General features: G+C 46.5%; 1 protein-coding gene across 1 annotated transcript in view; it reads right to left on the bottom strand.

The window, feature by feature from the left end:
- LOC119391022 (uncharacterized) overlaps positions 1 to 14339 on the bottom strand; it is a 253828-nt gene that overhangs the window by 67621 nt on the left and 171868 nt on the right. The window contains exon 15 of the mRNA XM_049414494.1: positions 13878 to 13951. The gene's annotated coding sequence lies outside the window, so the exon portion shown is untranslated. The remainder of the gene's footprint in view (positions 1 to 13877; positions 13952 to 14339) is intronic.

Here is a 14339-nt window from a genome sequence, read left to right as displayed (position 1 = left end):
CATGATTACTGAACTGGATACGGAAAGTAGAAGAGTAGGTCTGAAAATTAATATGCAAAAACTAAAGTAATGTGGAACAATCTTGGCAGAGAACAGCGCTTTGCGATAGGTGGAGAGACACTGGAAGTTGTAATGGAGTACGTCTACTTAGGACAGGTAGTAACCGCGGAGCCGAACCATGAGAGTGAAATAACTAGAAGAATAAGGATGGGATGGGGCTCATTCGGCAAGCATTCTCAAATCATGAATGGTAATCTACCACTATCCCTCAAGAGAAAGGTATATAACAGCTGCATCTTACCGGTACTTACCTACGAAGCAGAAACCTGGAGACTTACAAAGAGGGTTCAACTTAAATTGAGGACGACGCAGCGAGCGATGGAAAGGAAAATGATAGGTGTAACCTTAAGAGACAGCAAGAGAGCAGAGTGGGTCAGGGAACAAACGGGGGTTAAGGACATCACAGTTGAAATCAAGAAGAAATGAAATGGATATGGGCCGGGCACGTAGCACGTCGGCAGGATAACCGGTGGTCGTTAAGGGTAACTGACTGGATTCCAAGAGATGGTAAACGCGTGAGGGGGAGACAGAAAATTAGGTGGGTAGATGAGATTAAGAAGTTTGTAGGCATAACGTGGCAGCACAAAGCACAGGACCGGGTTGATTGGCGGAACATGGGAGAGGCCTTTGCCCTACAGTGGGGCGTAGACAGGCTGATGATGATGATGATGATAGTAAGTATAAGGTTATTGACACATATATACATGGCTTCACCCTGAAATGCAGGAACATCTTTTTGTATTAAAAAACCCATTTTGTTAACTCCAATATAAAATGTTCACAACGATAGAGCAGTTACCAAAGCTGCGTATTTTATGATCCACTAAAAATTAATGATATCATAACCTAAAGGCTTTCGCCATGTACATTTGAAAATTCAATCTTCGCGAGTCGCAAATTCTGCAACTAAGCAACACTGGCCGTCGCATCTATAGTGTCTTACAATCACCGAGAAGGAAAATTGGTACTGGACGCTTTTCTATGATGAAAATACTTCGACGTGGTGACCGAATCGGCAACCTTCTCGGTGAGCCTCAATTTCTTGAAACGCCTAAACACGATACTGACCACCTATCCTGCCGTGAATATTGACGACTTGCACTTGGTGCTTCAATGCACCAGTCAAGGGCATATTTATGATGTGTTTATGCGATATCTGCTTAATACGATTACTTCTACGAGTGAGTGTTAGACGAAATCCTGTCCTGGCTCCACATAAACGCGACCCAGCCTCGGGACCGCGCGCACGCGATCAAATCATGCAGAGTCTATCTACTAAGCCGGCCGCTATAGGACTCCATGCACAAGCTCTGAATAAGCGCTCTCACCTAAATTATCGTACTTAACAATAGAAGCAGTGGGAACTCACCTTTTCTTTTTTCCTTTTCTCAAGAGGCCTTTAATTGACCCGGATAGGTACCTGAAAAAGCGTTCGGTTGCTCTGAGCCTATAGTATAGACCGCATGGGTATGAAGTTAATACAGTGTAATACAGGGGGTGATTTTATGGGTAACTGCGACTAGTGAAGCATGCATAATGGACGCATACTGAACAAGTTGTGTAATGATAAGAAAAAAGACAAAACCTGAGTATGCGTGAGGGCTTTAGGAGACGACGAAGAAGAATCAAGCACGAGAAAACACGGCGCAAGCAATGATTGAAAGGGGGAAACAATGATGAGATTCCATCTTAGCCAACAAAGTGCCTTCGCAGTTCCTTCTCGCTATTGCGTTTCTATTCATATTGGAAACAAGTAATATTTAGAAATAGCTTATTGTATTACAAGAAGATATGGTGGCTCTCACGTGAGCACTCTAACTGACGATCACTTCACATTTCCATTCATCACTTGGAAGTAAAAAGTATCTCCGCAGTGCCCTATAGGAGCGAAAAGGAACGAGTGATACCACAGTGTACGCGTGAGCGCATAAACCGCACTCCAGGGGAGCTATTTTAACGCGATAGTGTTAAAGAGCTCGTTTCGCAGAAATTCCGGTGTCGGCGTCGGAGTCGTTGGTCGTGAGCGAAAAATCATTGTGTCCGTGACCGAAAAAATCAGAAAGATCCACATAAAATAAATAGGAAATATTAGGAAACAAAAAATAAATAGCTTCGGAAAAAACACTATACGAATGTCATGTGTTGCAAGGAGTTTTCTTAAAGCACGTAATATTGCGTGGCAGAAGCGTAGACTCTCGCCAAGCCTCAAAATATGTGAACTGTGCAACGAGTGGGTGTTTTGAAGGCCCACCCATTACAAAGCGTTCAGACATATTTAGTCATCAGCTGCAAAAGCATAAACAAAGTGAGCAGCTGCGTGGGTTCGCGTGTTGCCTTACAGACGCGTAGTGGGCCCTTCGCCGATTCGCAAAAGAAAGAATTATGACGTAGTGGGCACTTAATGACTGCATTTGCAGTAGGCATTCTAGGATAGTTTGAAGCAGCCAATGTGAAGGGCACAGTCGCTCGTTTCCTCACGCCACGGTTGAGGCATGCTCCGAAAACCGGAGCCAGAGAAGGCGATGCGCGTTCTGCTCTTGAAGGCAAAGCGTTCTGTGATAGAACGGAAGGAACGAAACGTAACGAAAGGATGACATGGAGCCGCACGGGATTGATCGAGGCTCGTCTGACGGTCAGACGTGGGAATAGCAACCGGAAACGGCAGTGCTGTCAATCATTTCTAAAGGAACGGGCACAGAACGGACGGAGGCACCGTTCCCCCCACCACCGACTGTGGATGGATGGATGGATGGATGCTATGAGCATCCCCTTTATAACGAGGCCGTTTTTTATAACGAGGCCGTTAAAAAGAAGCTCGCTTCTTTTTAAGTTGGCCCATTGCCCTGCCAACTTCGATTAAATCAATGCTACCATAGAAAAAAAAAAACATTCACAGCCCAGCTTTCTGCCCCTTACCGCAGAGGCCATTCTATGGCCACCAATACTCCAACAGTCTCTTAATTATTTCTATTGCGAAAGTGTTCTGCTTACCATGGTTGTGCGTAAAACCCAAGGTTTTGCGTAGGCTCGTTCCCAAACATACACCTGGGTGGATATCTCTACATTCAATCAAAACATGCTCCGTCGTTTCCTTAGCTTCCTCACAACATATACATTTTCCTTCTTTACTGAATCTCGCTTTATAACTACGCGTGCTAGGCGTTCTAAGGTACGTCTCGTGAACTTGCCACACCATTTAGCGGCCAGTGAAGACTAACACAAATTGTTAAAGTCACCGCGCTTTTGAATTTCGACCTTTGAAAAACAATTCCTGCTAATATTGATGTTCAGCTATAATACTGCATTTCTTCATGCCATGAAAACATTTCTGAATTCCCTGAGCTCGCCTATTGGCTATTTGCTCCCTCACGTCCTCTCGTGTCTTTTCGTTCCGTTCTATCGCATAACGCGTACAAGATGGCTGCTTAGAACCAATGTCCTACACATGCTGCCTTTGTTATCTTTAAGGCCTCGTTAAAGCTCGCACGTTTCTTTACACGCCCTGTATTTATTTGAAATTCTTAACAAAGTTCTGGTATCATGACATTAAAGGGGTCGTGAACCACTTTTCCAAGTAATGATCTAATGACCTCAGTATCTGAGTTTACTGCCCCCCGAATAAATTGCCTCAAAAATTTTTCGAATCCGTCAAGAATGAGCGGAGTTACGGGAGTTCGGCGCACGCTTTGAGCGCTTTCTCTTTTCTAGTACCGACGAGCGCACTGGAAGCTACGCAGGGATGGATGGCACGGAGTAAAGAAGTTACGTCAGAGCGCGTAATGAAACGCGATCGCTCTCCCGCTGTGATTCGCGTGCGCGAGTGCAGCTACCGTGTACTGAGGAGTGCGGCGCTGGCAAGTGGCGGCACCCCGTGGCAAGAAGCGCATCTGATCCGAACGCCGCTCTCGACTTACGTCGGCTATCTGCCAATGAGGATGCTATGTCTTTTGGGACGCGGCGATGCAGATCGTGACGTCAACCGGCAGACGCCCCGCCCACTGACGAGAGTGACAACCGGCCTCTGTTTTAAAAGAGGGCGCCTGAGGAAGCGGCAACTTCGCGCTCCGCTTGTGGCCTTTACGCGGCGCCCACGACTGTAATATTTGGCAGAGCAGTTCATAGCCGTGTCAGCTTTCCACAGGATGCGTTTTTTCAAGAAGCCGAAGGGGTGCTTCATGGCCCCTTTAAAGGGACTGTCTACCGTCCGTCATTGCTTTTCTGCTTTGTACAGCAATAGAAAGCGTACCGCCTGAAGTGTCCAACCTTGCAGCTGTTTCTCTAAAAAGTGAGTGGAAATTTTTAAAACAGAATTTTTCGATCTACGTTCCGTCTTCTTGCATTGGCGTGAAACATGCCCACAACACTGGTTGGTGGACGCAATGATGATTGTAGTGCCGGTAAAAATTAAAACCGAAAATACATGTGATTTCGCTAGGATTACTTTATTTTTGCCGAACCCTATTGAAAATAATGTAACAGTCGTTTTCAGCGCGCTACCGGTTAAATGAAGCCTTACTACACGATTACAGAACATTTGTTTTGCCGTAATCGCAGTCTGCGCTTATTTTAGAACTGCTGCCGCAATCCAAGCCAAGTCGATTTATCAAAAAGAGACAATAAATGAGCGCCTTCACAGCGCAGCACATATGAGACATCCTAACAACAATACAGCGGCACAGTACGGCCAGCGCGGACAGCCGCATGACATAGCGCATGACTTGAAGCAGACAAAATCGAAGACGGCGCCGCAAGCAGCGCCATCGGGCGCCTTTTTGCATGCGTGAGAAAAAGAAAAGGCAAAAAATTACTCTCTGACGCAATCGAAAGGTGTCTCAAATGCGTGAAATACAATTTCAAGTTATACATGTTTGTTTTTAAGCAAAATGAGCCCACCTGCGAGAATCTCTTGTCCTACCAGTAGATTGAACCATATCGGCGTTGGGTGACGCTAGCTGTAATTCTTTCACGATTTTCAACATCAAATTAAAAACATAATTCCTTTTTTATGGGGCAAAAGCATGCTCGTTGCCGCCGATGTGACGAGCGATCTTCTCATTTTCACCACAATGAGAAAAATTTTTCCGGGCGGTAGACAGTCCCTTTAATTCCATTTTCCACACCGCAGTGAAAGCGTCAGTACGAAGCAACCGGCACCATACAACGTTAGGGTGGGCTATCGAACCACACCAAACGGTGTGTAGAATGACAGTTTTCTGTACGTACCGAAGTCGCAGCCGTTCACGCCGCTGTCGTCTACTGTCTCAAGTGCATTAAAAATGGCTCATAAAAGCAAATGCAATAGGATGGAGTATCGGGCTGTGGTCCTGGTCCCAGTACCCCTACTCCAGTGTTCTTTCACGCATGTACTTTCTAGCGCTAAAATTGTCTCGTAATAACCCCATGGTTCTAAGTTTCGCGCAAAGGCTGCGACAAGAGTTTATAATAGCTTTATTAAGGTGCGCTACATGGGTGAGAAAACATCAATGTGCAATATCATTTAACGTTACAAATAAAATCTTGCGTATCTTCTGTTTATACGTAAAACTCATAAGCACTTAAGAGCTGCTTCTGCATGTTACAGGTTCAATACAGACACGCATACTTGTACATGTTTTTCACAGCGACTATGTAGGCCCCCCTAAAACTGCCGCAGATTTTATCGCACTGCTCAAGCCACGTGTTGATATATTGGAACCGCTGCATTGTTAGCTACGCTTTTAAGCACAGCGCATGCGCGATGGGGAAGGTTGATTCATGAGATTTCTCGCACCAAATAAGCCAAAGGCTACGAGGGACACCGAGCAGTGACGGGCTCCGGACAGCTTTGACTGACGTGCTTGCTCGCCAAGGTTCTTACACTCGCGCCTTGTCCGTTGTCGGTGGCGTGTACACTAGTTCTCATTGGTCCCGCCATAGGCGCAGCTGCGCTCTCCGGTGATTTCAAGAATGCTCACTAGATGGCGCGCACCGCTTAAGGCAGGGCACACCACCCTAGGCGCGTGCGCTAGTTAGATAGGTGACCGCTAGAGGGCCGCGCCTCTCGTTTTGCGTTTGGTGCGTTTCGCGTTTGGCGCGCTTCTTTTCTCTTCGCGGGCAGCTGATTCAATGAACAAGAAGAGAAGAGGGCTCGCCGTCAAGCAAACCCGGAGGTGCGGGCCAGCGAAGCAGTAGATAAGCGGGCGTGCCGTGAAGCGGACTCTGCGGTGAGAGGTCGCGAAGCAGAAGCAGCACGGAAGCGGCGGCAAGAGAACCCCGAAGAAGTGCGGTCGCGGGATGCCGCGGCGAAGCGCCTAATGCGGTCGCTACCTGAGGTTGGCGGCGCCGACTCTTCAAGCGCGACTTCCTCGACCACTCTTTTGGCCGCAGCTGCAACGTTGTCACGTCTATATATGATGACAGAGGAATGTGTACGGAGGATTCGCGGGTTACCCGATCATCTCCGAGCAAGCTCCTCTAACATCATTCACTTTGTGGATATGGCGGTGATTTTTTTTTAACCTGCACCGACATAGCAGAGTTCATTTGCGGTGTAAGATCAATAGGGAAAACGCTGTTCCGTTGCATCTGGCGGTATTCGTTTTTGGGTAAGCATTTGTGTTTACAATTTTAGATTTTCCAAGCCGAAACAATAGGACTCACCACAAAATGCCACCATTAAGGTTTACTGCGCAATATTCTTACGCTATGCTTTTATAAAAGTGAAAAACAAATGAGAAGCTAATACACCCGACTCGATGAGAGCACTAACCACCTATCGTGCCGCGAATATTGATGACGAACTTCGCGCTTTCTCACGCGTAAGCTCTAACGTGCCAATGTGACAGCTGTTTAATGAGACCATTTCTACGAAAGCAAATCGAAATCCTGGTCTGGCTCCGCACTATTGTGCGTCGGCCTCGAAACCGCGTACACACGCTTTGAGTGTGCGGGACCTATATTCACTTAGGCGTGCACTATATATATGAATGCCTGCACAAGCTCTAAAAGAATGCTGTCACCTCGTTTATCACCCTAGACGAAGGCAACAAAAGGAGCACACCTTTTCTCTCTCAAGAGGCGCTTTAATGTCCAAAATGGATATCTGAAAGGCGTTCACTCTGTACAATCTAGAGCAGAATGCGCGCAGGCGCTGAGTGGAGCCGCTCGAAGGCACACAGTTAGAGTGACCTAGAATAGGGGGAGTGTCCAAAGCGCCGCGCGAATACATGGGAGGAGCGAGGGCCTTTTGCGGTGAACTTCCGCGCCGCGGCGCTGCCGCGCCGGACCCGTGGGCTTTCTCCACGGCGGAAGCCGCGTCAAACCGGCGAGCGTCTGCTACGCGCGTGATATTTTGGCCGCTATTAGCTGAAGTTGCGGAAATTCGGGCAATATTTAATACCGCGTCACTGCAACATAATACAGCAGCGACTCATCACACAGAAAACGCGTTTGTTAGTTTGTGTGTTGTGAAACGGGGATTTTGTATATATTCTTTCAGCTGGTTTGTCACCGCGTTGCTGCACACTTCCTCGGCTGTTTGAGGAACGCATCCTGCGCGCACTTCAGAGTGAGAAAAGGCGCTTAACTTACTTTCGTCTGGAATGACGAACGAAAACTTGCTGTAGGAAAGAATAAACTGGAGATAACCAGGAGAACGGTAGCACATAATGCACGTATAGTAACTAGCTCATGCATGCTAACACGTTTGCACCCTTCATGTCCTATCTTTTATTTCGTGCATTCCATTTGTTTTACAAGGCTGCCTACGGCGCTCTGCTGTTTCAAGCCATTTCATGCGAAGCCGAATGTGTCAGTCGGCGTGGCCGCGGTACCAAAAGTAAAAAATTACTCGCGTCTCGTTCACGTGGTATACACGAAAATTGGCATGGAGGGGCACGAATGTACGTATGCCCAACACGACCGATAGGTCATGGCATCATTAACTTGACATGCTTGCCATTTGCGTAACGACTAACAATAATGATATGGTGTGTGGCGCGCAAACCCGCTTTCTGTAACCAGAAATAATTATGACGATGTGTGGTCTGACGATTTGTTTCCGTCAGGTTATAAAAAAAAAACGTGGTGGTCACCTGTATCGATGTAAACATGTTAGACTTACCCATACATTTTGAAGAACTGACCGCATAGGTAAAATGTATGCGAAAAATTTACATGAAAAAAAAACATTATGCATTCGCCTGAGATGACTCGAAAACGAAAGCCATCTTTTTCGTCAGTCGATGCATTGATCCTCCCTCGCCCCTCTCCGAAAGCTTCCTTCTGTACATAACGTGCTTTCGGATTGCCGACAGGATCCAAGGCATTGCAAGCTTTCTGCACCTCACCTGCTTTTACATTATCCTCTGTGTACATTGCCGGCCCCCGATCACGGAGGCAATGCAAAGTGACCGTGTAATGTGATAGCGTCATCATATGATGTCATGTTGAATGACGTCATAGTAACGTCACAAGTTCTGTCGACGTCATCGCGTGATGATATTGTGCATTACTCGTGTTGGCTACGCGGGACGCCGACGGTCAATTTTCGTGTTTGATGAGGCATCTAAGGCTCCACCTTAAAAAAAAACAAGACAAATCAAAGTAAATGAAACGATAACAGTGCATCATCGTGTATGCCTCACTTCGCGTTACAAGCGATCGCCCGAAAACAAACGTGATTCTCAGTTCAGAGCAGCTGATTGCACGCGTCTGCGGGACAAAAGAGGCTTGCTTTACCTGTCTGGTCATCTCTTTATATTTATTCAAGAGGTGACCAGATTCGCTATTTAAGTACTCCGGAGCTTCACCACGAAATTGTGGTGGACGCTATATTGAGGTCATCAGGAAAAAGCGGGAAATTGCGGTCTGGTGCCCTGTTGGCGCGCACTCAACTGCCGCGGAAACAACTGTATTTTATTAACTACTCGTCCACATCTTTTTGTAAAGTCTCTGAACCGGGCGAACGCTAACCTCCGAGAACCGTGAAAACATCTGACGTTGAGAATAAGTTGTTTGAAACTGTTTTTATTTCGTATGGTGAAGGCTTGAAGCAATGCACGCATCTCGCGCCAACGTTTCATACTGACGTCAGCGATCCAATGCAACGGGCGATAATATATATATATATATATATATATATATATATATATATATATATATATATATATATATATATATATATATATATATTACCGCCTGTTGCATTTTTTCAGGCTAGGTACGTAAGGGATCTCTGCATTTTAACAATTTTCTGAAGTGATTGAGATATTACACTTCTATTTGTCAATTCCTTACCGTATTTTCGTTCAGGCAGCCTGTACAGCACGAATGCGGGCATTTGTAGCTTTGTTGCATGATATCTGGATATTTGTAAAGCATTTTCTATATTACGCCTTTTATGCAAAATCTTGTGGAATAAAGTTAGTTTACCTGGCATTGCTTTTCTTTCAAATGCTTGCGCACGGTGAGCCATAGGCGGAGAGTTTTCATTTTACTGGAGGGGGCGGGGGCCCGACTTGCTCTTCCACGTTTCTCTCTCACTCTCCCTATATATATATATATATATATATATATATAGAGAGAGAGAGAGAGAGAGAGAGAGGAGACCAACTTCCAAATTAAAGAATTTAATGTAACTTTAGTCTCTTAGGTGCCCGCGCTATCATACAGATCTGTAAGTGGAAGACCCTAGATTTATTTTTCAATTTACACAAAGGCATCGCTCCACCTCGTAACTCTTGCCTCGAAGCGAAAAAAGTCGCGTAGGCGACCTTTTTCGTTCACTCGTTGATTGCGTCGCGTAAAATCGATTCACGCAATGCGTGGGGTTAGGCTTTACTTTGTTAAAACCTGCGCCACACAGGAGAGTAGGCTAACGCTATCACGGGAAGCTTCAGTTATATGCCAGTGAGTTCAATTCAAGATGGCCGAAGGTAATTCTGAGATAGTAGCAAATACCATTTGCTACTACTACATCTTGTGCGAAGCTGCGGTTATGAATCTGGACGAGTAATGAAGTTGCTCATTGGTGGCCGAACTTTTAGTAAAACCCTTTACTGATAAATCAAATCAGCGTACAGTCTTTTCTCGGCACTTTTATAAGCAGGCATGTCGAAGGGTACCAATATGTAGGCAACCAAGAAATTACCCGTTTTTTTTATTGGCGAGTAAGTTTGTGCGAAAGCGTTCACTGACTGACTGTGTCGGGATTGCTTTGTGTTCTCAGTATCATTTTTGTGTTCTCAAAACCATTCACTACGGGGTTCACGACAATTAGAACGCAGCTCTTAGGCGTCCGTTCCTGCGTTGAGCGGCATCGCCGTTGGCGTCGGCGGCGTAACCGATAGCCCGAACGAGGACGAAAGAGAGCGAACGCGGAGTCTGTCGATATCACGAGATACTGGCCTCTAACCTCGCTTTCTTCCTCTGTCGCTCGTGCGCATGCAGGGCTGGCACGTGCACTGCGGCTGGCTTCGCTTGTCGTAACGGGGCTGTGGGCGTTTCACTTGGTTCGCGACAGCTGCAATGCACAGAGTATATAGTGTGCGTAGCACTCGAGCGCTGGCAGTTTCTGTGGCAATATGTAACGAATGTTACATTGCTCCAACTGCGGATAGTCAAAACTTCAAACAAAGCTGGCGTTGCCCGAACACGAGGCTGCGCTCAGCGAATTAGGCAGTATCGTAATCGCCGGTGAATTTTTTAATTTGTCGTTGCTTAAGTCGTCGCTTCAGTTGTTCATCAGCACAACATATTCTGCACGTAAAAATCCGTTTGAGGGGCACTTTTCCATTGAATGTTTGACTTGTCACTGATCCATGTGCCGAACTTTCAATGGCTGAAATGAAAAACAAGAGGGCATAAACAGCCCCCTGTGAGATAGCTGCCAGACAGGACGACCCGGGGACCTAAGCCAAGCTCTTAAAAAATACCCTGGGCCGGCGCCAGGGGGGGCTCAGCCCCCCCCCCCATGAGACAGTCCGGGGGGGGGGCCCAAGCCCCCCAGCCCCCCCGTACTCTCCGCCTATGCGGTGAGCCTTGTTGCACGCTAGCTCAGAAGCAAAAATAAGCCAACAGCATTGCGGTCGTATATGGCCGTCTCTACTCTTTTTTTTTTTACTTTTTTTGTTTCCGTTGCGTCTTCCCGGTGTGCTCAGTCCATAATAAAGAGCTAGTGGAGGATAATGAATTGTCGAATAAAGCGGTGTGCATATGGCTAGCAAACCAGTGGCAACCATGAGTAAAACGGTCGTAGTGTGAAGCGGTCACTGCGCGCAAGTATTTCAGCTGACTGCGCGTGCAATTTACTTTTTTTTGTTACTCTTAATTCGTGCATGCGTGATGCTATTGCCCGATTACTCGTGCGAATAATGTTTTTTTTTTCGTTTCTTGCTTGTGCGTGTCCGTTTTGCGCGTTTTTACACACGCACTAACGTTCTCGATCTCTGTGACCGGAACTAGGCCACGCTGATGCCGCTTGACACAGGATTTTTTGCATCCTGTTGTTGCCCCAGCACTAACACAATGCTTAAAGATGGATAAGCTCCATTCCGCACCGCATTATAAAAGTTAAGTAGGCTTCAAGTGCCCTGTGTGGAAACGCGGCGCAAAAAACTACAGCGCGTAGCAGACGCCCCTCGCTTTCCGCGCGCTTCCCGAGCGCGGAAAGCCCACGGGTCCGGCGCAGCAGCGGCGCGGCGCGGGAGTTCACGGCAAAAGGCCCACGCGGGAGCCGGCGCTTTGGACACTCCCCCTATTCTAGGTCACTCTAACACAGTCAAGCCAGCCCGTATCTAGTTGATGATGATGATAACGAGTTATTAAATACTGGCACGAACAGTGGTCGTGAAAAGAACAATACTGATATTACAAGCTAATAATTATTATAAGAATGATGTATCTACTGCAGGGGTCTGCATTGAACACATCGGGGGATTCTACGGGGATCTGATGAGTGGACCGTGCACAATGAAAAAGCGGTGTCAAGAGAAGACGGATGAGACGTGCGTTTGCGCTTTAGGCGGCGACGAAGAATAACCAAGAACGACAACAGGCAGCGCAAGAAATAAATGAAAGGGGAAAAATTCCGGAATATCCCACTCATTGTGGGAATCGGTTTCTTGCAAATCAACCAGTGAGGAGCTGCCTATGCAGCATTTTTGGCTTTCAGTTGAGACATTTCCTGTACAGGGTGGTCAGTTTTTTTAAAACAATTTGTCCACCGTTTTCAAGAGATCAGCTGTTACATCATCCTCACCAGCTTTTATCACTATTTGCATTCCCTCCAATGCTTTCTTTACTTCCTCTGTCATTCCTGGCTGGATGTATAATACTTCAGTACTACTGCCATTATCGTCCTGGTCGTCCAGGCTACTGTACAGATTTCTGTAGAACTCCTCAGCTACCTCAACTATCTTATCCCTATTGGTCGTGACATTGCCTTCATTCTATCTCAGTATATATATATATCTGGTTTTCTGCCCGTGCCCATTTTTCTCTTCACCGCTTTTCGGCTTCGTCCACTCTTCAGAGCATGTTCAATTCTATGTGTATTATGCATTTTATGTCGGACACTTTACGCCTGTTGATTAGCTTTGAAAGCTCTACCAGTTCTATTCTGTCAGGTTAGATGCTTTCATGCTTTGCTTTTTCATAATGACGTCTATAGTCTCCTGGGAGAGCTCACCAGTGTCTTGTCTGACGACCGTGCCACCCACTTCTGTTGCACGCTGTGTAGTTATACTGGTAAGGTTATCATTCATTCCGTGAATGTTCAGGCAAGCTTCCTGGGTTACAGCCGACTATGGGCTCCGCAGCCAGATCCTGTATTCTGTACATCGCGTTTGAGTGCAGAATGATTCACTACTATCACGCAGTTGCCCTTAGAAATTAAAGACCGGATAGACATCAGTCTTAGTGAGCACAAGAAACGCAATGAGCCTGCGAGACGAAACGACACTTACCACCGCGCGCCCACGCACGTGTAGATGTGCGAGCGATAGCCTAAAAAAATCTTGGAAGGAAACTAAAGGTTAATGGCACTTCGGGCATCGGCCCAGGGTGGCAGCACTTGCTGGGCACAAAAAAAAAGTTTGAAAACTGGCGCAATTTCCAAACATGCAGACGCGGCACCGTAGTACGGTATCGACCATTTGGGGACCTGTTTGCGGAACTCACGCAACACCTGGGTAATTGTAAATGCAATTACACGGGTGTCCTTGCATTTCACCATCATCCAGACGTGGCCAAATAAGGCTGGGAACCGAACCCACGTCCTCGAGCTTAGCAGCGCGGTACTGACGTGCTTATTTACCAAGGTGGGAGATTTTGAACACAGACAGTAGTATCGCACTAAATCGATTCTAAAGCGGGGGATTGACCGAGGGCTCGTTTATAATGGAACCAACAGAATGAAGCTAAGGAGGGTATAGGGGACTATAATTGTGTGTTTTAACTGTCGTATAGTAATTATGAAGTAAAAGGAAACGAATGAAAGTGAGTGAGAAATATACTTGCCGCAGCTAGGGATCGAACCTACAGCCTTCGGATGACGCGTCCCATGCTCTACCAATTGAACTACAGCGGCGGTCGCTTTCCCATTCACTTTATCGGGTAGGTATGTCAGTGTAATCCTCGGAGTGTTAGCCAGAGCTGTTCGCAGCCAATACGGCGAATGATGTGCGGCACAACTCTGACAGCTTCGGCCACGTGCGTCACTAAGATTGACAAGTGGAATATAAATCCTTGGTCACTACAAAAAGCTTGGAAAGTGGAGGTTGGGGAAACGTTTAAGGTGTGAAGACGCTTGCAATAGAGTGTTGTAAATGAAAACCTACCTGGCCTGCTGGCACAGGGTGTTCAGGATGGCGCGCCAGCAGGCCGGTCACCTCGTGCCACACGCACAGCAAGTCTGCGTTTTTTTTACAGAAAAGAGCAGTTGTCAAGCTTGTGAACACCAAGGCACTTGTTGGTCAGCACTGAAATATGTACCCCTCAGAGTGCAGCCAAACGACAGAGCAAAACGTGTAGTGGTAGAATGCCTGCTTAGGGCTACAATGCCGTTGATTTGTTTTTACCAGCAAAGTGCCCGTGTTTTGTGAGTTGAGTAAAAAGTGTGGTTCCAATAGTCACCAGAAGATATTTTCGTTGACAAGCACATTGCGAATTTAAAAAAAAATTGTAATAGTATTATGTAGCTGGCTGAGACATACTAGATTAAGGAATAAAACGACGGACACAAGAAAGAAGACGAAGACAAGCGCTTTCGTTGTGTTCGTCGTTTCATTCCTTGTGCTATT

Source organism: Rhipicephalus sanguineus, chromosome 1 (assembly GCF_013339695.2).
Source record: "Rhipicephalus sanguineus isolate Rsan-2018 chromosome 1, BIME_Rsan_1.4, whole genome shotgun sequence".
NCBI classification, from domain to species: Eukaryota; Metazoa; Arthropoda; class Arachnida; order Ixodida; family Ixodidae; genus Rhipicephalus; species Rhipicephalus sanguineus.
Note: the sequence above shows the minus strand (reverse complement) of the source record. Positions and strands in the feature narration are given on the sequence as shown.